The sequence below is a fragment of the Saccopteryx leptura genome, chromosome 9 (assembly GCF_036850995.1).
Source record: "Saccopteryx leptura isolate mSacLep1 chromosome 9, mSacLep1_pri_phased_curated, whole genome shotgun sequence".
In the NCBI taxonomy this organism is placed as follows: domain Eukaryota; kingdom Metazoa; phylum Chordata; class Mammalia; order Chiroptera; family Emballonuridae; genus Saccopteryx; species Saccopteryx leptura.
In genome coordinates this window covers 50,714,471-50,738,601 of record NC_089511.1, presented here as the reverse complement: position 1 = coordinate 50,738,601, position 24,131 = coordinate 50,714,471, and the positions used below count along the sequence as shown (strand labels likewise).

Sequence of the window (24,131 nt, the reverse complement as noted above, 5' to 3'; positions counted from 1 at the left end):
TAACAATAAATACAAGTAAATGTGTGCATTTTATGTAAGACCAACACTTTTAAAATATAATAAGTCTCTGAATTCATTTTAATAACGTTGTTATGCTGTTGATAACCAATGATGAATAAAGTACTTCTAACCATTAATGCGACTTCTGGTGCTGCATGGCTTTGCTGATGGCTTTGTAATCTTGTTGATACGTAGTGAGGTTAAACTTCATGCAGGCGTTGAGACTTCTATCCATTAAACATGAATATAGGTTGGTCTTAACAATCTTTAGATGTGAGGAAGACTGCTCACATGCATATGTAGAGCCAAACATTGTCAGGACAGCAATACTCACACGCTGCAGTGTGTGATATGTGATGGGAAGCACGTTCCAAGTTTTGACAATCAGCTGGTCCGCGGGTTGAAGTTTTTTCATTTCTCCCCACTTGTGTTTGCCCACCAACTCTGCTTGCTGTTGTGCAAGTCTTTCCAAATCTTCATTCAGTTATTTGAATTTATTCACCCACTTGTCTGAGGCCTTCAGGTCAGCAGCTTATAGCTCAAAATCTCTGACGGAGACACCAGGGATGTAACTCAGGTTGGCGCTGTCTACTGCACACTCGTGTGGATGGGTGATGAACTTAAAAAAGATGAGCGCACTCACAAAATTCTCCAAAGCATGCTTTGAATGACTGCAGGAGATTAGATGTGAAGCATGCTAGCTGCTGGAGATCAAGATGTTGAGCAGGGTCACTTGCTGTGCATGTATCTTTAAACTCTCCCAGTTTTTCAAAGTGTAGTAAATGACCTGTTTCAATGTCGGCAATGAAGAGTTCCAGCTTGTTTTCTAATGCAAACATTGCTTGTTGAAGGAATAAGATTGTATTTCCAACGCCTTGCATTTTCACATTGAGCTGGTTCATATGTTCAGTCATGTCCACAAGATAGTAAAACTTCAGTGGTAGCTAACTCAGGATGCTCAACATTTTTCATTTCAAGAAAAGTCCGGGCCTGACCTGTGGTGGCGCAGTGGATAAAGCGTCGACCTGGAAATGCTGAGGTCGCCGGTTCGAAACCCTGGGCTTGCCTGGTCAAGGCACATATGGGAGTTGATGCTTCCAGCTCCTCCCCCCTTCTCTCTCTCTGTCTCTCCTCTCTCTCTCTCTCTCTCTCTCTCTCTCTCTCTCCCTCTCCTCTCTAAAATGAATAAATAAAAATAAAAAAATAAAAGTCCGGATTTCGCTCAGACAAGCCGCGAAATGGCTGAGCACCTTCCCTCTTGACAACCAATGCACATTGCTGTGCAGAAGCAGACCAGGATAATTATTCCCAACTTCATCCAGCAGTGTTTTAAACTGGCAATCATTTAAAGCTTGGGCAACAATAAAGTTGACCACCAAATGACCAGCAACATCACCTCACCAAGCTGCTTGCCACACATCTGAGCACAAAGCACCTCCTGATGTAGGATGCAGTGAAAACTTAGGATGGGCCTCTTTTCATGTTTATGAAGAAGTGCTACAAATCCTCTGTTTTTCCCCACCATGCACGGAGCACCATCGGTACACACCAAAATAAGTGTATCCATTGGTAGACTTTTTTCTTTAGCGAACTCAGTGAAAGACTTGAATAAATCCTCCCCTCTTGTTGTTTCTTTCATAGGCAAAACAGCAAGACTTTCCTCTCATAGTGTGTCACCTACAGCATACCTTGCAATCACACTGAACTGGGATAAATGGCTTACGTCTGTTGACTCATCCAAAGTGAGAGAAAAGAATGGTGCTGCATTTATGTCCATCACTTGTGTTGCCTCAATTTGATTTGCCATCATGATGGTACAATTGTGAACAGTTCTTGCCGATAGAGGCATGTCTTTTATTCATTTGATTATCTTGTCTTTATCCAAAAAGTCGTCAAAAAGTTCATTGGCAACATCAAGTATGAATGTTTTGGCATACTCCCCATCTGTGAATGGCTTTCCGTTTCTCACATTTGCTAAAACACCAGCAAAGCTAGCCAAATTCCAGTCACCTTGTTGGGTCCAAACACGGAGTTGCTGCTGACTAGCTTGCACTCTGCACAGTAGCTCTTGACATGCTTTCTTCCTGCTGTCCCCCGCTGGATATTTTGATGCAAATGTAGTATGGCGTGTGTCGAAGTGCTGCTTTATATTTGACTCTTTCATCGATGCAATTTTATCATTGCATATTCGACACACTGCAGAACCTGCTCTCTCCACAAAGGCAAATTCACTGTCCATTCCTGCTGAAAAATACAATACTCCTCATCTTTTCTTCTTTTAGCCATCTTCTTCATCAAAAAGGTTTCTGCAATTAGCTAGCTGACTACTTGATTAAAAGGAGGGAAGTTTACTTCCTGACCTCACAATGACCCATGTATGTTACGCATTATCCAATAAAAATTTGGTGTTGTCCCAGAGGACAGCTGTGATTGACTCCAGCCACCTACAACCATGAACATGAGCGGTAGGAAATGAATGGATTGTAATACATGAGAATGTTTTATATTTTTAACATTATTATTTTTTTTATTATTAAAGATTTGTCTGTGAGCCAGATGCAGCCATCAAAAGAGCCACATCTGGCCTGACCTGTGGTGGCGCAGTGGATAAAGTGTCGACCTAGAAATGCTGAGGTCACCGGTTCAAAACCTTAGGCTTGCCTGGTCAATGCACATATGGGAGTTGATGCTTCCATCTCCCCCCTCTTCTCTCTCTCTGTCTCTCCCTCTCCTCTCTAAAATGAATAAATAAAAAAAATTTTTTTTAAAAGAGCCACATCTGGCTCACGAGCCATAGGTTCCCAACCCTTGTATTATACGATCCATTCTATGTGTACCTTTCATGTTGTCATTCATAAATTGAGGGGGGTATGAATTCCAAAGCACGCTGAGACCCAAAGATTTCAGGAGAGAATTATACGCCTATATGATTATAGATTGTTTAGTGATAAGTAGGGTGATTCTCAGGGTATATCTCAGTGTTAGCATAGGCAGTTAGAAGTTAACAAAAGAAAGGGGAGCTGGACTGGCTGGGCCTGATTGAGTCTGGAAGTTATACTTAATCTGAATTAAGTCTAGAAGTTAGAGCTTTGGACACCCGAGGGGATACCCACCAAGAGGTTAACATCCCTCTGTCCCCCTGTTTAGGGAGGAAGAGCAGGCTTTCCAATTTCCCCAGAGAGCAATTAGTCCATTGGCATGGACTATGTCAAAAAGGAATAAAGAGTAAAAGGAAAATTTCTGTGCTGAGCATATGCCCAGTAGGAGCCAAGATGGCAGAGAGGGGAGGTAAGTACATGCAGAGTAGAAACTAGATGGGGAGGCAAAACTTTGAGGCATGAGCAGTAAGAACCAAAAGTTCAACAAAAGTTAGAGGGGCAGAGTGTAGCTTGGGAAAAGGATCATTTTGGATAAAGGATACAAAATCCCAAAAGATCCAGAAAGGGAATTGGATAGGGGAAGGAAGTAGCACAAGCCCGTGAAAGATTAGGAAAAAGATTGGTTAGTTTGAAAGGAAACCTGCGCTCTCCCATGCCCATGGTAAATAAATAAAAAAGTCAAATATAAAAGCCCATCTCAGTAACATGTGTTTGTCCACCTATGTTCTCTCTCCATAGCAGCCATGAAGCTCCTCACACAGTTCCAAGTGCAGATCCCAGTGGATCCAAGTACAGGCCCAAGTACAAGTCTGGGTGCCCAGCACCAGGTGGAGCACAGCCAGGAGCAGAGGCTATGCTGGACTACTGGAGGCCATGGTAATGGCATGACAGTTCTGGAGCCTGACACTCCTGCTGGGCCCTTTGCTCACTCGGACCAGTGATTCTTCCCCACCAAGGCAGAGCTTAAGCCACCTGATGGTAAAGGAAACACTGGGCACCTGGGGATGGTCTCTTGTTTTTAATCCCATCAAGTCTTACCACTATACCTCATCTTCCTCAGCAGGGGTCCCCCAAATACTTTTCCTGTGACTATATGGAAGAACTCTCTTTCTATTGGCAACAGTAGGGCTGAATAAACTGCAAAGAGTTTCTGTATTTCAATTTTTTAGAAAATTCTACTTATTATTAAAAGCTCAAAATTAACATTATCAAATTAGTTAACACATACAATTCAAAACATGGAGCACACTGATATATTCCATTATGTTTTCTAATTGCTAGTACTAAGCTTTAATACTCTGTGTTTCAGTTGTTATGTTCATCTCTCCCCAAGCACACACTCAGTGTAGAAAAAAATAAAAACTGTTAGAAGCTGAAAGCTATGAGAACAATAAGAAGCAAATAGTGAAAAAAAATTATAATGCTATGTGAGTATTTTGTATGCTCCAGAAACTACACTAATTTCTTTATATTTGTATTTCTAATGTTTTTTTCTTCTTTTCCAAGTGAGTGGAGGGGAGATAGAGAGACAGACTCCTGCGTGAGCCCAGACCTGGATCCACCCAGCAACCCACGTCTGGGATCTGCCCATCTGGGGCCATGCTTGCAACTGAGCTATGTTTAGTGCCTGAGGCAGAGGCTCCACAGAGCCATCATCAGCACCCTTCTCAGCACCTAGGCTGATGTGCTCGCTTCAATTGAGCCATGGCTGTGGGAGGGGAAGACCAAAATAAAAAGGGAGAGGTGGAGATGCAGATGGTTGCTTCTCCTGTGTGCCCTGGCTGGAATTGAATCTGGGACATCCACATGCCAGGCTGATGCTCTGTCACTGAGCCAGCTGGTCAGAGGTGTCTTTCTAATTGAACGTTGAGATATAAGCCCTGTCCCCACGTAGTTTGCTCTCTAGATCAGGATAGACACGTATCATTCATTGTGCTTATGTGAAGCCATCTGGAAAGACAAAGAACAGAAAACAAATAACTGATTTCAAATGATGTGCCTGAAGAAACCAAGGTCAGGTCACACGATAGAAAATATTTGAGGTGAAAGTGACCATACTCTGTTCAGAGAAAAGTATCATTAAGGAAGTTGCACCTAAGTGTGTTTGCATGCGTACGGGCATAAGTGTGTGTTTGTGTGTATGTGTATCAATGAAATAATAATTAACAAAACAGAGTTAATGTTAAGTACTGAGGGCAAGCAGAGTTGCCACTCCAAAATATGCCTTTGGGGATATCGGTTATCTAAAGCTGGTCACTTTCAGAAACAAAAGACTCAGGAAGAAAGTTTGACTTTCCCCCTAACTGCCTAAAGAATTGAGATAGATGACCAGCTCCAGGAATAAATAGCATCATAGACAACTGTTGGTCAAATAAGTTTGTAAATATGATTTTTATGTTTGCTCACTTGCAGTTTACATTGTGAGCTGGGCAGCACCAGGTGTATGTGATCTGTGAAATTGCAAACTACCTTCCTGCTTGGGAAGGGCCATTGTTTTGCTAATGTTTGCTGGAGGATAAGTTTTTGTGCCAGAAAGTTTGGAAAAGAGAGAGGAGAATGAAGAAGAAGCCAGTTTTGCAGAGAGAGAAACCATGTTTGCAGTCTGAGAGCAGAGGAAATACAAAGTGCTGATTAAGAAGCCATGTGTAGAGAGAGAGAGAGAAGGTGTGCAGATGGGGAACCAGAGTGGAGGGGCTTTTGCGAGCTCCGCTGAGACTGGTGGGGCCTTTAATTCTAGGAGGAACTGGAGAAGATTCTCCTGGTTGTGGAACTGGATAATGTGTCAGTGGCTTTGGGAGCCCTGTGTGTTTGCTCATTGGCTGGTGGGAGACTTTAATAAAGGAATGGCCCATCATTTTTTGGCTCCACTGTTTCTTTACCGTCTGCCTGAATCCAATGTGAAGCTGCATGTGAATGGCCACGAGGGCGGTGACTGCTGGCCATACAAAAACTATAATTTAATATGAACTAGACAGGACAGGATAGAACCCAGCAAGGCCCATTTGATCAAACTCCTCTCTGTGTCCCATTGTTAAAAATTGGACCAGCAAACTTTTGTTTACAACTCATTTGCTTTTCCATCTGCATGTAAATTGACCTCCTGCCCTTTGAAATCCCAAACCACAAACCCTCCCCCTTTTCCTTAGCCCATGTCAGCATGTCATCTTCAACTGCATGGTTTTTCCTCTTGACCCATATACTGTCCCTGTGCATACACATGTAATAAATTTGGTCATTTTCTCCTGTTAACCTGTCTCATGTTTAATTTGATTATTAGTTCTGTTAAAAGAATTTAGAAATGTAAGAGGAAAATTATTTTTTCATCCCCCACAGTTTCAAAAGAACATTAGACCTAGAATTCAAACCTATGGGCATTTGTATGGCCAGTAGTCACGGCCATTGAGGCCATGCACGTGCAGGTTCCCATTAGATTCAGACAGACGGTAAAGAAACAGTGGAGCCAAAAAATGGTGGGCCATTCCTTTATTCTAGCCTTGCAACTGGCCGGCGAGTAAAAATACACATGGCATGAAAACCCACTCACACATTCTCTGGTTCCACAACCAGGAGAATATTTTCCAGGTTTTCCTGGAATCAAAGGCTCTACCAGTGTAAGTCACCTCTGGTTCCTCATCTACCAACATGGCTTCTTACTCTGCAAAACTGGCTTCTCTCTCCCCTTCCATCTTGGCTTTTTCATCTTCTTTCTTAAAAACTACCTGGGCCCATAAAGACCCCTCCTGCCGCACACATAACAATGGCCCTTCCCAAGCAGGAAGGTAATTAACAGCTTCATGTGGCAGTGCCATTCACCTGGGCGCCATTTTTAAAAAGTGAGCAAACATAAAAATCACATTTTACAAACTTATTTGCCCAACAGTATTTCAAAAGAGAAATCCTTTCAGACTGATGTGGGCAGAGAAGACCTCCTGGGAGAAAAAGGCAGGCAGGACTTGAATAAAAGGGGTCATTCAGATTGGTAGCAGAATGCAAGCAAAACGGGCTCCTAATTATGAATCCATGCTCCAATGTTTGGGGCACTGAGATGAACCACCTTTGATTATGTTTATGGTACAGTCTGACACAGTTAGTTCTAAATACCTATTCTATTATTTCAAGGGTTCTCAAATTTAGTCACAACAGAATTATCTACAGGGTGATTGCTTGGCCTTAACATAGGATTTCTGATTCCATAAGTTGAGAATTTAAAATGTACATTTTTTTTTCTATTCAGTGAAAGAAATGGAAGCAAAGAGACAGACTCCCACATGCTCCTCAACCAGGATCTACCCGGCAAGCCCATTAGGGAACGATGTTCTTCCCATCTTGGGTGTTGCTCAGTTGCTCAGCAGCTGAACTCTTCTTACCACCTGAGGCAAAGACCATGGAGCCATTTTCAATGCCTGGGACCAACTTGTCTAGTCAAGCCATGGTTACAGGAGGGAAAAAGAGAGAAAAAGAGAAAGAAAAGCAAGAAGGGGAGGGGTGGAAAAGCAGATGGGCGCTTCTCCTGTGTGCCTGACAAGCAATTGAACCTGAAATATCTACATACTGGGCCAATGCCCTACCACTAAGCCAACTGACCAGTGCCAAAATGTGCATTTCTAATAAGGTTCTAAGTGACTCTGATGCTTCTACTCCAGGGAACCACTGAGGTCTTCATTTCTATTATGCTCTGCCCACCGTTCTGGATTCTGCAATGAACAAAACGCTTAAAACCAGTATCAACTTACTCAATAGTTTATGACCTGTCTTTAAAAACTTGTTGCATCATACAAATTTTTATGAAACTGCTCTAAATCCTTTCGATATGAATGCATATATTTGTATCTATAAATCTTTTAATTTCCCAGTTGCTTTGCATGTATATATTTATCAAAACTGGTTCCCATATACAAGCATCATCATCTTTAATATTACTTATTTGAATAAGAAAATTCAAATTTGTGCAATGGAACTTGTTTTCCAACCACTTATATAACTAAAACTTGAATCTGCAGCTTACTACAAACACCTGAAATAGTTTATCATCTCTGAAATCTGTTTTATCAATCCCCAGTGAATCCCCAAAGCAAAATTACTCTTCATTCTCTCAAACTGAAACTTTGTTCCTGGTACTTGTACAATAAGGAAGAAAGCTAACAGTGCCACCTCATTTCACTGCTGAATAAGCAACAGATCTGGCAAGTTTCTCAATTAGCTTGTAACCCAGAAGGCTTTGCACCAGACAGCACTGACTGACATCAGAGCAAAGGCTTCTAGGGAGTATAGCCAGCCAGGTAGCAATCCAGGGTCTTGACCGAGAAAAACTGGAGTCAGCCAAAGTCACCTAAATCAGTTCTGTCCCACTGGGGGCAGGCCACCTGCATTAGAAATCATCTAGTCCTGTTCATCTGTTTTCAGCCCCACGGGTACAAGAATTCTTCCTTTTAAAAAGGTTCTACCACTAAGAGAGTTTTTATTGAAACCCTCTGTCTTTTTCATGAAATCACCATCTTAGACACATCAAGGTAAGTGAAATTTCTCCCTTCCTCTCAAATCTTTAAAGTTCTTCTGTCTTATACTCTTCTTATATATACTTGTCCATTCCTTTATTTCACAAATCAAATATCCTCTGTCTTTGTCTTTCTCGTTACACAAATAGCTCCTTGATCCATTTGACATTCACCTCGGGGACTGGTGCTTATCTTTAACACACTGGTGCTCTCCTTTCACTGCTCCTTGGCAGGATATACATGGGAAGCTAAAATGGCAAGTGAGAGGGCAACTTCAAGGATATACCTTAGTGCTGGGGGGAAAAAAGCAAGGGGTTGGCAAGATGTAGATTGGTACTGTATAAGCCATACAGTCTGCTTATTACAGCACATCTTAGTAGAGCAGCCAAATGCATAGACTTTGAACTCTGGCAGATTGTGTGCTTTGGGGCAAATTATTCAATTCCTCCGAGTTTGCTTTATTTTTTTTTGTCACTACAATGAAGCAAACATTCTCTACCTTTTAGAACTATTAAGAAGATTAGAAAAACATTAATCCTCCAGTAGAATGCCTTAACACAATAAGCATTTCTTAAATGGTAACCTGCTACTATTAGTGTTCTTACTGTTAATCATGTCATTACCACACTAATACACTGGATCTAGGTGCAAAATTTAATTCCTCAGTTTCTGTATTACACCAAAAACAAACAAAAAAGTCACTCAGTTGAACTCTACTGACACTAATGAAATTTAATGTTTAATCTAACCAAAAATATTTTGTGTCTAAATAAAGTCTAAACCTCTATTTTTACATTGACTAAATTATAAATTGATGTAATATAGTCATTCAAGTGAATTGATATAAGTTGAAATATCAGATACCTGTTTATATGAAATATACAGAAAGGGTAAATTCATAAAGACAGAAAGCAGATTGCTGATTTCCTAGGGCTACGAGTGGAGCTTGGTTTGACTGCAAATGGACCCCAAGTAACTTGGGAGATAATAGAACTATTCTAAAACTGGACTATCGTGATGACTATGAATTTTTTAAAAATCATGTATCCTGAGTGAATTTTATGATATTTAAAATTATGCCTCAATAAAGCTATTAAAAATAATCTATCATTTTACATTACACAACACATTTCAGAATAAACTAGTATTTTTATTTTTATTTTAAAGCTTTCCATCATCAACTCATTACCCCAACTGTCAAGAATTTGTCCAAGAATATTAATGTATTCCTCCAGGCTAACATGGCTGTTATCACTGCTTTCAAACACAATCATATTGTTTTTGAAAAGACATCTTGAGATGCAGTTTCAAAGTCATTAAGAGAAAGCATTTATAGGCTAAGATTACATTCTGCATCTGATGTCTTCTTAGCCTGGAAAGCAAGTGTTCAAGTCAAGAATAAATGGTTTTCAAATATAAATCCATTATCAGTGCATAACTTTTATGCAGACATTACAGAAAACAGAAAAGGCACTTTGCTATAAATACTTATGATGGATTAAAATCAAATCATTAAAACAGTGAGTCTTTAAAAATGCACAGTACTCCAGAGCAGCAGTACCATATTCTACATGTTCGATGGCTCTATATGTTAAAATAAAAGTTAAGAACAATATTACTACCATTTCATATAAATACATCAGCAAAGAATGACCAACAACTATTCTTCCTTTCTTGAGGGCACAGCTAGCTTTTCCTGCAGGTACTACTATACCTATTTCATTTTTATTTCTTAATATAATTTAAATACATAAATCTCATTTCAAACTTGGCCAATCCATTCTTAACCTCTCTGTAGGCCCAAAAGTGCTCACTGATAAAATAAACTACATTATTATGGAGTTTCAAACTTGTTTGTATTTGCCCTTACTTACCCACAGTTAGCCCACCAAGAAGTCATGTAGGAATCTTGCTGTCAATCAATCTTTCTCTGAATCAGACCCAGCAAAGCCAAGTTGGCTTGCATTGGCCTCCACTGTAGGACCTTGTCATTACTGAAACTCTTTCCACCTCAGTTTGATTGAGAGATAGTTATAGCCCCTTAATAATGGAATTTGGTATCATAGAAATTAAAATGACAACATAATGCTAATGCCAACAGCTTTTGTTTTATGTTTTTTATGGAGCCTCTACTATATCTGGACCCTGTACTAAGAGACAACCATGATCTCAAATCATGGCATATGTTTTAATCCTCATTTTTAATGAGAAAAAAATGGAAGCTCAGACAGATTCAAGGTGACACACTTAGTAAGTGGTAAAGTAGGAATTGAATCAAAGTCCGTGCCCTTATCCATTGTTTACCCTGTGTTCTGAGCCTTCCTGCTTGTATTTTCCATAAATGCACTGCTGAACCACAGGACTCAGTGGATTCTCAAGGCAATCTCATGAATTCATTGACACTGCATAAAGTGTGAAAAGGGGGTGAATTGAATCTGATGATGTATTATGTTTACAGTTCTGTGATCTAAGAGCTGTTGAATTTGGATTGTATTACCTCACCTCTTTGATCCTTAATGATCTCTTCTATGAAATAAAGATGATCCCTTCCCCTTTACTCACTCAGATATTGTGAAGCAAAAAATGAGATCATACATATATACATTTTTCTAGCTAGTGAATATATTGTCATCAAGCCCCATTTTGTTAGGTACAAAATACAGAGTTGCACTAGTACAGAAGCCTTCTAGGAAAATAACCTCAGACATTCACAGAAGCACATAATAAGATGAAAAATATTTCCTAGGATTGGGTATTCCCAGATTCCATCCTAACAAGCTAAAAGACAATATGCCAAACAAAAATTAGCCTTTAATTTTACTCTGTTTTATTTTGGTTAATTTTGAAGCAAGCACCAAATGAAATAGTATTTTATCATGAGTTTGATGGCTTCTACCATTTCAGAATATTAAGATCTATGTGGCCTTGGCCAGTTGGCTCAGTGGTAGAACATCAGCCTGGCATATGGATATCTTTGGTTCAATTCCTGGTCAGGGTACACAGAAGAAACAATCATCTGCTTATTCATCCTTCTCCCTCCCCCTTTTCTATCTCTTTCTCTTTCTCTCTCTCCCTCCCACAGCCATGGCTAGATTGGTTCAAGTGAGTTGGCCCCAGGCACTGAGAAAGGCTCTATGGAACCTCCGCCTCAGACACTAAAAATGCTTCCATTGCCAAGCAATTGCTCAAGATGGGCAGAGCATCCCCAGTAGGGGGCTTCTGGGTAGATCCCAGTTGGGGTGCATGTCTCTGTGTCTCCCTTTAAAAAAAATCTATGTGAATTTTTGCATAATCAAAATTAGCAAGCTATTATCTTCATTTTTACAGGATTTTGTTAATAAGATTTTTGACTTCATCTATAAAGAAAATTAAGATTTTGAAAATGTAACTATTTCCATGTAACTATTTCTATTTATCCCATGCTTTTATTTCTCAGTAATCAACTCATTTACTCTTTCTTCCATTTTATAAGATGTTGTATTGCAGAGATGGAGACAAGATATTTAAGTTAGAGAAGAAATATGATGCCTTAGAAAGATAATATAGAATTACAAATTATTCAAACTAAAGAGGACTTTTTGAGACTACATAATCCTAGATTTTTCCATTGAAAAAAAAAAAACTCAGATGTCTTCAGAAGTGAGGCAGTCGCCTGACCTGTGGTGGCGCAGTGGATAAAGCGTCAATCTGGAAATGCTGAGGTTGCCGGTTCAAAACCCTGGGTTTGCCTGGTTAAGGCACATATGGGAGTTGATGCTTCCTGCTCCTCCCCCTTGTCTCTCTCTCCTCTCTCTCTCTCTCTCTCTCTCTCTCTCTCTGTCTCACTCTCTCCCTCTCTCTCTCCTCTCTAAAAATGAATAAATAAAATTAAAAAAAATAAAAGAAGTGAGGCAGGCAAACAAAAAAAAAAGGGCATGAACTTGATAAGACAGTAGGAAGAGTCAGGGGCTCTAAGGAACCTGTGGAACACAGGGAGTCTCACAACGGTGGGCCAAGGCACTCGAGTTCAAAAGTTTTTAAAACACTCTTTTGCCAAGCCAACCATGACGCCAAGCTCTACTGAGTGCAGTAACAAAAGTCACTCATTTAAAAATATTTTTAATTTAAAAGACGAAGTACCTAAGGGCAAAAACGATGAAAAGTCTTCATCTCCTCCTTCCTTTAACAAAGAATTTTTAAGAGCTGTGTGTCAGCCTCTCTTCTGGGCTCCAGAATACAACATGGAGCAAAAAATATACTGGCTTTGTTTTCATAGAATTCATCATCTTTTGGGAGAGGTAGATATTAACCAGATAGTGACCAACTTATAGAAATACAAACCTTGATGGACATGAAGAAGTACCCAGCAATGTAAAGTCAGATACTGAAAATTGGAAATGTGACTCTAGCCCAGATTTACTGGGCTCTCCATGTTGGAAGAGGCCCTGAAAAGGCAATGTCTTTTTTAGCATATGTTCTAAAGCGATGAATTTCAAAATAGGAATTTGATTCAATAGCAATAAGACCAGGCTAATTAAAAAATTTACTCCAACCAAATAAAATATGCAAATATAGAATGGGAAAATTTTGCAAGTATGATATAGCAAAAACTGCTGTAGGCATAAGCATTTGTTGTTGATAACAATTTGAATATAGCAGAAATACAGTATTATTTTCAGAAGAACAATCATGATACTCAGGTGTGCTAATCTCTAAAAGCAAATGTACCCATGGCCATCATGGGTGAATGGGAATGTGGAATAGCTATATAAAAGGAACGAGATCTTAAAAGGGAATGGAAAATAGAACTTGTGCTAAATATATGAGTTGGTGGGACAATCAATTAAGACACATGGCACACAGAGAACAAGCACAGGCCCTGGGCTACACAGACCTCTGTTTGAGTATTTTCACATACAGCTTTATTTTGGGCAAGTTGTTTAACTTCTCTGTGCCTTATTCTCTCCATCTGAAAAAATGGGATAATAGTAGCTACCTTTTCAAATTATTGTGAGAATTAAATGAGGGAGCATAAGCAGCATCCAAGATGACAAATAGTTTTAGTAATCATTATCATTATAATCATTGTCACTACCACTCAAGACAAGGCTAAAATGGAACAATTACTGCCTTCATTTATTAAGGATTGCTGTGAAGATGAGAAAATTTTTCTCGCTGCCCAGAAAGAAAGGAGATGAAAAAAATATAAGTGAGCCTCATCTGCGCAAGAGATGTTTTAATATAATGTTCTTCCCTTACATGATGAGAAAAAAAAATGTACTAAACTACTGTAAGAAGTTTTGAAATCTAGTAAAGCAAGTCAAGAAGGAATAGAGTGGGGGGGTTGGGTGGGGTGAGAGGGTAGAGAGGCAGGTGCCTGCCACAGATGATTTAAAAACTCCCTAGCAAGGGTTCACCTAGATATTATTCAATAACTTATAGGCTCATCTAGCAGAGAATGTCACTTTTGCCAAGACAATTAAATGTATACTTGAGTTATTTTCCATCCATCTCACTGACCATAGCCCTTAGGAATTCAGAAGATGGAACAGTGCTCTGTAATGACAAATGATTAACATGGCACAGGACTTCAGTGGTGGCACCAAACAGTAACACCAGCCCCAGAAGCGAAAGGGTTATTTGAGAAAGGTAGTCATCTCTGTGATGAGCAGTGCTTTGTTTTATATGTTAGGATGAAGTGTATGGGCATGTGTTCCACCTTATTTATCTCTCTACACATCTTGCGGTGGTATCTTCACCAAAATATTTCAGTAAAAGTTCTTTGGATCTCTTCATTTCTGAGCATATAGAAGGGTACTTCTGCATTAGTTTAAGTGATCATGAGCATATTATACATGGGATGTAACTTTTAATGGAAATAATAGGATATTCTTCCAATACTGGAAGCATTTTCTGATTTAATTTTTTATAATTATTCATAAAAGTAAAAAATATTCAAACAGACATATATAATTCTTCTAAGTGACTAAATTCTTCATTTCTGGCAGTTTTATTTTTAATTATTATTTCAAAGGCCATAGACTATATTCTTTTAGTAGTTTCCTATAAAAACAACAACAAAAGAAACACTTTTATTTCAGGCTAGGCATCGCCTACCAAAACTCAAAAGGAGGGAGAATGCATATGTTTATGTCTTAAGCAGGGCAAAGAAAAGGCAAAGGCTAGGTGAATTCATGAAGTATGCAAAGAGGTGGCAAAAGGGTAATAAAAAATGCTCTATTCACAGCGGTTTATTTTATTTATTTGCTATTTCTGTACATCAAGACTGCCTCAAAATAATATCCATTTCATTTTATGCCACCCAGTGCTACATGAACAAGGAATCAGTGCTTGTTTCCTTTTTTTCAACAAAAGAATGTAGGTCTCCATGCTAAATAATAATAGAATATCTGGAAGGCAGAGAAAGACAGATTATAAATTTTCATGTAATATTTTCATTTTATGAGGAACAACAAAAAGTCTGAAATGAGATTTTTGAAGAAAAATAACTATTTCCTGATCAAGGCTACCACTGCAAACTAAAAGTCATAGCCTAATTCCCTTTACAATGTTCTCAAGTTTCAGGTCTATAAAAGAAATATTATTTACGCAAATGAATGATGGAGTTCAGCACTACACTTTTGTAAAGGTAAGTATTAGATGAATGGCCATAAACTTTAAGTAATTCTTCCGTTTTACATTCTACCATACATTACGGGGGGAGGGATAAAAAAGGTTTTCCTCTAACAATTCAGAAATGAAAAGTTCTATTAAATGATATTCATTTACTCAAAATAAAGAGGTATCTCTCTCTCTCTCTCTCTCTCTCTCTCTCTCTCTCTCTCTCTCTCCTCTCTCTCTCTCTTGATAAAAAAAGAAAAAGGTGTTCAGTGAATGGATCTTCCAGCCAAAATTGCTCTTATGTATCTGTCTGCAGACTTACTTTCCTGAGCCTTGGTATCCTCTGACAGTTCCTCAATAAGATAATAACAATGAAGACCTTGATTCAAATAATGTTCCATTCCTGACAGTACACACAGTTGACACTCTAGAGTCTATTCCAATGCATTTTTTTCTCTCTTCCCACTTGACATAATGAGTTGCCATCATAGACTTAGCAAAATGGTGCCTGTCACTTTCAGATGTTTAATAGTCCTCTCTAAAGGATATAGTGACACCCTGTCAAACCATTTTTCTGCCTTACCATAATATAAAATGTGTTACTCAGTCACCACTGATTTAGGCAAAGTGTGTCTTATGAAGACGAAAGTGTGAAAATATACGCTACCTTGTACCACGTGTTTGCCAGTTGCCTGCAGACACAGTAGACAATGGCCAATCCACACTCCAATCTGTCAGCAACATTAATTCCAGAGGGGCAAAATCCTATTTCTCTTTCTTGTCATGACAATCTTTCCTTCTTTCTTCTCACTCCAGATTTAGAAATATTGTGAAAACCATAATTTATTGATGGGTTGGACCAGTAAGATGATATACAGTCTATACAGAAAGCAGAGGTTATTCCTTTACATAATCATATTATTCCTTGGACTAGATCGTGTGAAAGCTTGACAGTACCATATTATAATTGTTTCAGAAAATAGCACAAGTATTTTGCTTAACTGAGGTGTATTTGCCATTATTGACATTTAACACAATTAACCAAATTAAACTGACTGGCTGATACTATAATTATTTCATGTTCAAAGAAATGCAGTGCCACTCCTAAAGAGCAGGTATGGTCTAGAAGTGAGGAAACTGAATATTAGAAGGTCAATAGCATTAGGAGACCTGCTTTTGACACATATTAATAATTTAAGCTCTTTACTTCTGCTTTTGCTGGGCTTAAGTTACTCCACCTCTACATAGAAGTCAATAAAACTGCATCTGTCTTAAAGCCATGCTGGTGAAGTTTAATTAGCATTTAATGATCTTTAGACAGGCAAAGGTAATTAATTTTTTTTAAAACTTTGATGCAGCTGAAAGTAGTATATGTTGACACTAAATTGTTGCCAATTATTTTCTAAACTAAACTCATCCTTAATATCTTGGATTATAAGACCTCTAAGAAATAATGTATTAACACCAACTCTTGCCTATCATTCTAACAGCTAAGCCATGTAAGCAAACACATGCTTTTGCTCATGTTTCTTTATTATTACTAATCCTTCTTATCCTTCCTATTTAGGTCCAATAACCAAATGCACCACATGAAGCTGAATTCATAATGGAAGTGTTTATTTTCCTTATGATTAACTTCCCTGTGTAATTAATCTCCCCAATCCTCTGGGTGGCTTTATTACATCTACTCTGTTCTAACATGCTATCAGCAGAATATATTTTTCAGATTTTAGAAGGAGGGTGAAAAAGACAAGAGAATTTCTCACTGACTCCCATTCTTGGAGAATTAATTGTACCAAAAAAGTATTTGCAATGATATTAGCCATTTTCATCACTTACATAAAGTGTTGTATTGGCTCATCCTCACCTGAAACATTAATGATTCAATTACAAATGTAAATAGGCTCCTATCAGAGATAATTAGGAACATGTTGTGGAGTTTTAACACTACAAGGGGGAAAAGGGCAAGAAAGAGAGACAAAGCTGGCACTGGGGCGGCAGTGAGGTTGTGACCACAGAGGTCTGAAGTCCCACCACCCCGGGATCACTTCCTGCAGCCACAGGGGACTGGCGTCGTCTCAGGTCTCTCGTCTGCCAGCAGAGCCCGGGACCCTTCACTAAGCAACTGGAAAAGAGGCTGAGAGCTTGATGTACTTGTCCTGCTTTCTCTGAAGCCTCCTTGGAAAGTACTCCTCAGCCTGATCTCAGGCTGTTTGCCTTAAAAGGATAAAATATCTGTAGGGAAAAAAAAAAAAAAAAAAAGAACCGTAGCTGGCTGCAGAGACATCACATACCAGAAGGAGAGGCACTACAAGCCCAGTACGGCTCTTCCATGGTGGAGTCATCATCGTCTCACCTCCACATATTTAAACTTTCATAGAAGTATCTGGGGCCCGAGGAAACCGTCTTATTGGCTAACAAGTCAGCTGCCCCAGGGAGCGTGGCAAAAAAACTTGGGATGATGGCTGATCCTAATGTGTTATATTTGAACAATGGCCAGGGCTCATGGCTGGCAGAAAAGAGAAAGTATACTTACCTACTGAATGGAGCTGATGACATTTTTGTGCTCTAGGTCCATACAGGTAACCCCAAAGATCAAGGCAAAACAGGTAGGTGCAGATGGTATGGGGAGATGGGAGCTGTAGCTCCCCTGTAAGCAGGAGATTTGGGTTGGTCAAAGAAGGCAAAGGAAAGTGCTTTCCCAAAGAATGGGAATTCAAATAGCCTGTAACAACCAAAGTTGAATACCCTAATAAAAAGGTTCTCAATCCTGGCTGCATATTAGAATCACCTCGGGAGCTAAAACAATATACCTACCACTCAGGACCACGCTGGAGCGATGAAGTAGAATTTCTGGAAGTGGCACTCCAGGAAAAATATGTCTTAACATTTCCTAGAGGGACATACCTAGATTCTAATATACAGTTAAGGTTAAGAACCAATGGGTTAGGTAAGGTAATGATGGCTCATTTGGGAAAAGAAAACAATAAGGCATTTACTAAATAGTGTACACCTATAAGTTGAGGGGAAAATCTGCTTTTGCAAGCCCCTAATGCTGAAAATTTTTAGCCAATAGAAACATTCTATTCTTTAAGTGGAAAGTTAATCCTCATCCTTTGTTTAATAACACACACACACAAACACGTGCATGCACACACACACACACACACACACACCTTGTTGTCATCTTATCAGAGTGGTTTCCCAAATTTTGCTTCACACTGAAGTTATTTGAGGAATCTTTTAAAATACTAATGGTTAGCTTTTGCCCCAGACATTCTAATTTGATTGGTTTGGGGTCTAACCTAGGCATTAGAATTTTTAAAAGCTCCCCAGATGATTCTAATGTGCAGCAAAGTTTGAAAACCACTGTACTATCTTATTTTTTCCACTTCTCCCTAAATACTTCACTTTTCATTTATTTACTGGTGAACAGATACACTCCCCTGAGAACAGCCTATATGTGATGCTGTAGGTTTTTGTGCAATTGCCTAATCCTCACACCCCTTTGGGAAGCAGGAGAACCTAATGGCTAAAAAAACAGCTCTGGAGTTCAAATTCAGATGCAGCCTCTTATGAAGTGTGTAAATTAGAGCAGCTTACTTAGCTTCTCTGAGCTTCAGTGTCCTGTACCTCAGTGATGTAAAATGGGGATACTCTGGAGTCTTCCACACCAGGTCGCTTGATTAAAACGACAAGCACAGGGACCAGTACCTGGCACAGAGTAAGTGCTCAATAAATGTGATCCATTATGATGATGAAGGGCAGTGCCATTCTGACCCATCCTTTTAGAAAGAGTGATGCACTGACTTGCTCTCCTTGTTCCTTTTCCTGCCCTGTGGACCGCCCCCAAACCACCAAGCCCTCCCGGGTATCAGACTACAGGATGTTTAAAAGGAACAATAAAAGGCATTCAAAACAGGCATTGGCCTAAAGGAAAACATCTTAATGATTTTCTGCCAAAATCCCAGTATAGCTCCCACAACCAGAAGGAGGCAAGCCTTCAATATAATCTAATTTGGGTGTGTTCTCTCCATGGCTGTCTTCATCCACAAAGTACTATCTAACTTGCAAAGTTTGGTCCAGGCTTATTGCCTATTTATTCACCCACATAGCCCATTACTCCTTTCCAACTTCTTTGCAAATTTGGCATAGCTTTACCAATACTCATCTTGTTTGCCCTTTCCTGCCTCCACCCCACCCCATGCACACATCTCTTCTTCCCTCTCTAGTCTCCTGCTTCTTCCATATAAATGACCATGATTATAAAGGCTATTCAGAAACAAGACTCTTTTGGAAGGATACTATTAGTCCCACCTTTTGTGAAACATCTGTTTTGTGTAGCTACAGTTTTTGTGCTATTGTTTCTATTTACATGACAGTTTTGGAGAAAGCACATTCCTCTGCTCTTACAAGCAACATTATACTTAGAGAGTTCAACCAGGCTGCACACACTTCTCAGAAAACAAATTTTAAGGAGATGCTGAGGAATGCAGTCATGGAAGATGGTGAGAGGAGAGAGTGGTGTCAGAAGGCTGGGTGCAAGGAATTAGATACGGGCTGTCAGGGAAGGAAGGGGTGGCCAACAGCACCAGCTCAACAGTTCAGGTTCGGATTTAAAATGCCACAGATATGATTGCATAATAAGCTGTTGAGCATACTGGTAAATGCTGCCTGCAGCACGTGCTTATTTCTATTGTCTTGTGTTCTTTGAGTGTGGAAGGTTCAAGTCAGAGGGTCTGAATTCCGACAGCCAGCCTGGTTCGCTGGGATGGGCAGCAGTACCTACGGTAGAGATGACAGAAAGAGCAGCAGCCCAGTGTTCAAACCAGTTGCTAGGATACAATGGAGACCCTCTATTGCTAGGCAGACAGGAAAAAAAATGTTTCCATATGCCTTATAACCTGCAAACAGCAACAATAGAAACATCACTGCCTTCTTTCCCCCTTTCCTATTACGAATACAAGCCCAACTTTCTAGTGAAATAATGAGTAGCAGAAGCTTGGAAACGTGGCCCAGTAGAGCAAGGAAGCTGGTCGTGTATATTCTCAGGCAGCCTCTAGTCTAGAGTTACCCCCAGTGAACTGGGGAGCACTTTGAGGGAGCACATAACTTGAAAGTGTTTCAAAACACCCTAATAGGGTTGTAGCAACCTGTTCTCATACATTTTTTTTATAAAAAAGCTCCCACAACTTCAAATTTACTACATAGGCTGTAACATCAAATAAAAAAACTTAAATAGAAAAGTCTATAGGAATAACGGTAAGTTGGAATTTAACTCTTCCACAAAAACAGGAAAGATGAATTTCACAAATCAACTTCAGGTTCAGTTCCCACGTCCCATTTGTCTAGGTATGTGAGGAATCTGCAGTACTCATCTGGGGCATAAAACTAAATTATTTTCAATGGGAATAGTTTGAAGTGAGTGGAAGAGAAACTTGTTTTCTATTAAGAGTGGAACTGGGTTTCCTTAAGAGTTTTAATCATCTGCTGATTGGGTAAGATAAAAAGCCTTACCAGCTGAAATACAGAGTTATGGCTATCATCAGACTGCGCTGCTGGGAAGTGGGTGATTGGACTGACATTCAGAGGTTCAGAGCTTTACTAATAGGTAACAATTAGTCTTCCAGTAACACACACACACACACACACACACACACACACACACACACAATCTTGATTAATCTAAAGACAAGCAGAAGAACTGCACTCTTACCTACTTCATAAAATAGAAACTAAGATTCTCATTTTCTCTAGCCTAACTTGCTTTACCTCAACTTACTTCAGTTCCCACTAAGGTGTTCTGGTACAGCCGCTAGTTGTCCTTACATCCGAGAAGTATCCTCTGTTTTCTTTTGCCATCTAGCCTTTTGCTGACGGCCCTCCCCATTCCCACCCCACCTCTCTAATCCCATCACCACTAAATCATGCCATCCTCCAAATACTTCAAATATCTCATTTCCACAAAAGTTTCTGATACCATGAAATTAAATGGGCTCAATTATATTTTCTGTCTTTCCTCTGTGACTTTCCTTATTCTGCTTCTAAGAATATTTACTTGTGCAGTATTGTGAAACATTTGCTACCTCCTTGATGGTAGGATCTATGTATCTCTCACCTCTCCTGCCTGATAAAAGCTTGCAGACATCCCACAAAAGTACTGAACTGAGCTGTAGGGCACATTTGAAATGTAATCACTTCCTTTGAAGAAATCTGTTTTAATATTATACCATTTATGATTATACTAAAATGCTAGAATTCTCTCAACTGCCTACAAAATTTAACATACAGCCTGTAGGAAGATTCTATTTCTCCTGAGATGAACTAGTGTCAAGGTTTAAAAGCTCATATAAGATCCTATTAAAATTAATGGCTCCCTAAAAATAAGAATATATTTCTTTTTATCCACAGCTCTAACAAAGTACTTCACAATCAAAAAGGGAAATATAACAAAACATCATTCTCTGAAATGCATCTATCTCTGGGGTGAAAAGTAACAGCTCAACAAGAATACAGAGACACTAATAACTTTTGATAGAAACTAAAGTGTATATAGCCCAACTCAAATGCCATGGAACCCTATGACAGCAAAATGGAAAGGATTTGAGAATATTTCCCACAGATAAAGGGTTTAGACCATAATAGCAGATTCTGAATGTTCTAAGTTTTTATAGAGTTAATTATTAGGAGTGAAATATCGTGAAATAAAATTACTTTAAAAATTCATAAGACTATATATAACCCACAGGCTATCATATCACATAAAATAGATCTTTTTCTCTATTTAAGGGTATATTTGCTCAATTTATTTAAATGTATATAGACTAATAGTTTCACTTCCTCAAATAGTTATTTAGTAGCAGTGGAATACAGATTCCAATTTGCTACATCAGTTCTTTGCTTCATGTTCATAACAGAAAAGGGGCTTAAGGGTTGTTTCTATATAGGTGTGAAAGAGTCAAATAAAAACACCTTCCCAACCCACAGGTGCAGCAGGAGGGCCCTGACTATTTGCTGGAATCCTACCAAGCCTTCCCTCCAATTGCTGTTTTAATGGAGAAATTTTCAAACCAAAAATTTTGATAATCTAACCAAATAGTTAATTTTTATCTTACATTATTTTTAAATGATCAAAAATAACTAAAAACTTCAAAATTGTCCTCATAAGGCAATCTCAGTTAACTGAAAACAAACAAATTTTCATACATCAAATAATTAAGCAGAACAGCTACCTACATCTAATGAGAAGAGAAGAGAAAACTAATATGAACATGAATTTAAAGTTATTTCATGCTATTTAGATGGTTTCATTTTAACCTGAACTCACAATAATCTGTAAGTTTAAGAACGATGACCAAATTTAAGTTTCACTAAAGATGAAATATAAAGACAAACACTTGTGGACAAAAAGTCTGTACAAATCAAAATATTTATAGAGAAATAAATTGATTCAAACACAGCTTCTTCAGTTTGGGAAGTTTTCCTAATTTTTTGTGGCCCTGTCTTGCACAATCATTCAAATGACATAACAATAATCATTGTATATACAATATACTTCTTTTTCTCTTGAGAGGTACACTCTACCACTTAAGCTGATTTTATTCTAGTTTTCTCATGTAAGTGTGAAAAAAGAACAGATGTTTTTCCAAAATTATTTAAGCTTGGAAGACATGCTATCATTTTCTTAAATATAATCCTTTAGAATCACCGAAACCATCATGGTGATATCTTAGTAGCTGACTTCTTAAAAGCACAAGTTATTAAATAAATATCAGAACACACAGCATTGTTCGAAAGATAAAATGTTTATTATAACAGAATTATTTGCCACATTCATTTCATTTTCCACCATGGGCTTTAAAAAAAAAATCTAGTAGTTCTTCATGTCAAGCACTAAAATACTTCAACAACTTCAGCTCACTCCCTGCCTAAATTCCTTTATGTCTTGTCAAATACAGTGTTTAACTTGGAGTTATCAGCTAGCTTGATCAAGCTTCATTATAAAACCTATTAAAATGGTCTTTTTATAAAACTATAGTTTGCTCTGTGTTACTCCAAAGTCCTGCAAATACTAAAATAAGATCCTATGGAATGCTTAAAGATGCAAAAAGCTGTTTGTGAGTTATTTTTTCATTATGCAAAACTTGGCCCAGGAGAGATGGCCAGGTACCTGGTTAGCTAAAACACGCAAGCATGTCAGGACTGCAAATTAATTTCCCAGAGAGAGTTGAAGTAGACACAGCCTATTCAGGTTTCTAAGGCAGATCTGAGTCTACTGAACTATTAGGACAACTTGGTGAAGCCAGAATCTCGGAAATGTTTTATCCCTACTGTCTCTTCCTCTCTCCCTCTCAGAATAAAAAGTGCTTATTAAGCTAAAACTGCATGAGGAACAGCACATACATGCTCTATGGGAACCAACAAGTATAAGTACAACTTTAAGTTTTCAAAAGTATAATTAGTACATACTCTTGAGCTCCCCCAAATACAGTAAATATAAGTGGAAATAGGTATTTACTCTTTCTCCATATATCAATCCCTGGTGTTTCTGTAAAGTATAGGGTTCCAATGGGCCTTATATTGTTATGTAACACGTCACCCAGCCAGTGTGATGTAGTCAGGAACAGAATATCCAAATCCTTCATTTTATCCATTATGTCATTACCTAGTAATTTAAAATACCATTCATTTGGGTGCTCATTCTATAGTAATCTCAAGTTCTCGTCACTTTACTCTCCATAATAACTCTGAGTTGAGTGGTGTACGACAAGTTTCATTCAGTTTTCCCACCCAAGTTGTGAGGCCCACTGACATCAGAACTACATAGTTCCCTTAAATGCTAGAACAATAGCAGAGTGGTTGCATCAGAAGCCAGGAGTAAGGCAAACAATGCGTCTACATTGTCAGTAAAGGTAGTGTACTTCTCTATATTTGACCCTGGAAACATGCAATTCTCTCCGGAGAAAGAGGTGCCCCATTTGTAACATTATTCAAATTCCTGGAGGAAAATTAGCAATATTCTCCCTCAGATGTTATGAAAAGATTTTAAAGAAATCAACAGACTAGGCTTCCATTTGTGGATTGCAAATGTCATCCAATTCAGGAAATAATAATAAAAAAAAATCTTCCCTTTTCTATGCGCATTTGCTTATTTGTG

At 38.7% G+C, this 24,131-nt stretch overlaps 1 protein-coding gene across 2 annotated transcripts in view; it reads right to left on the bottom strand.

The window, feature by feature from the left end:
• PRKG1 (protein kinase cGMP-dependent 1) overlaps positions 1 to 24,131 on the bottom strand; it is a 1,422,417-nt gene that overhangs the window by 1,296,716 nt on the left and 101,570 nt on the right. The gene's annotated exons all lie outside the window — the stretch shown is intronic.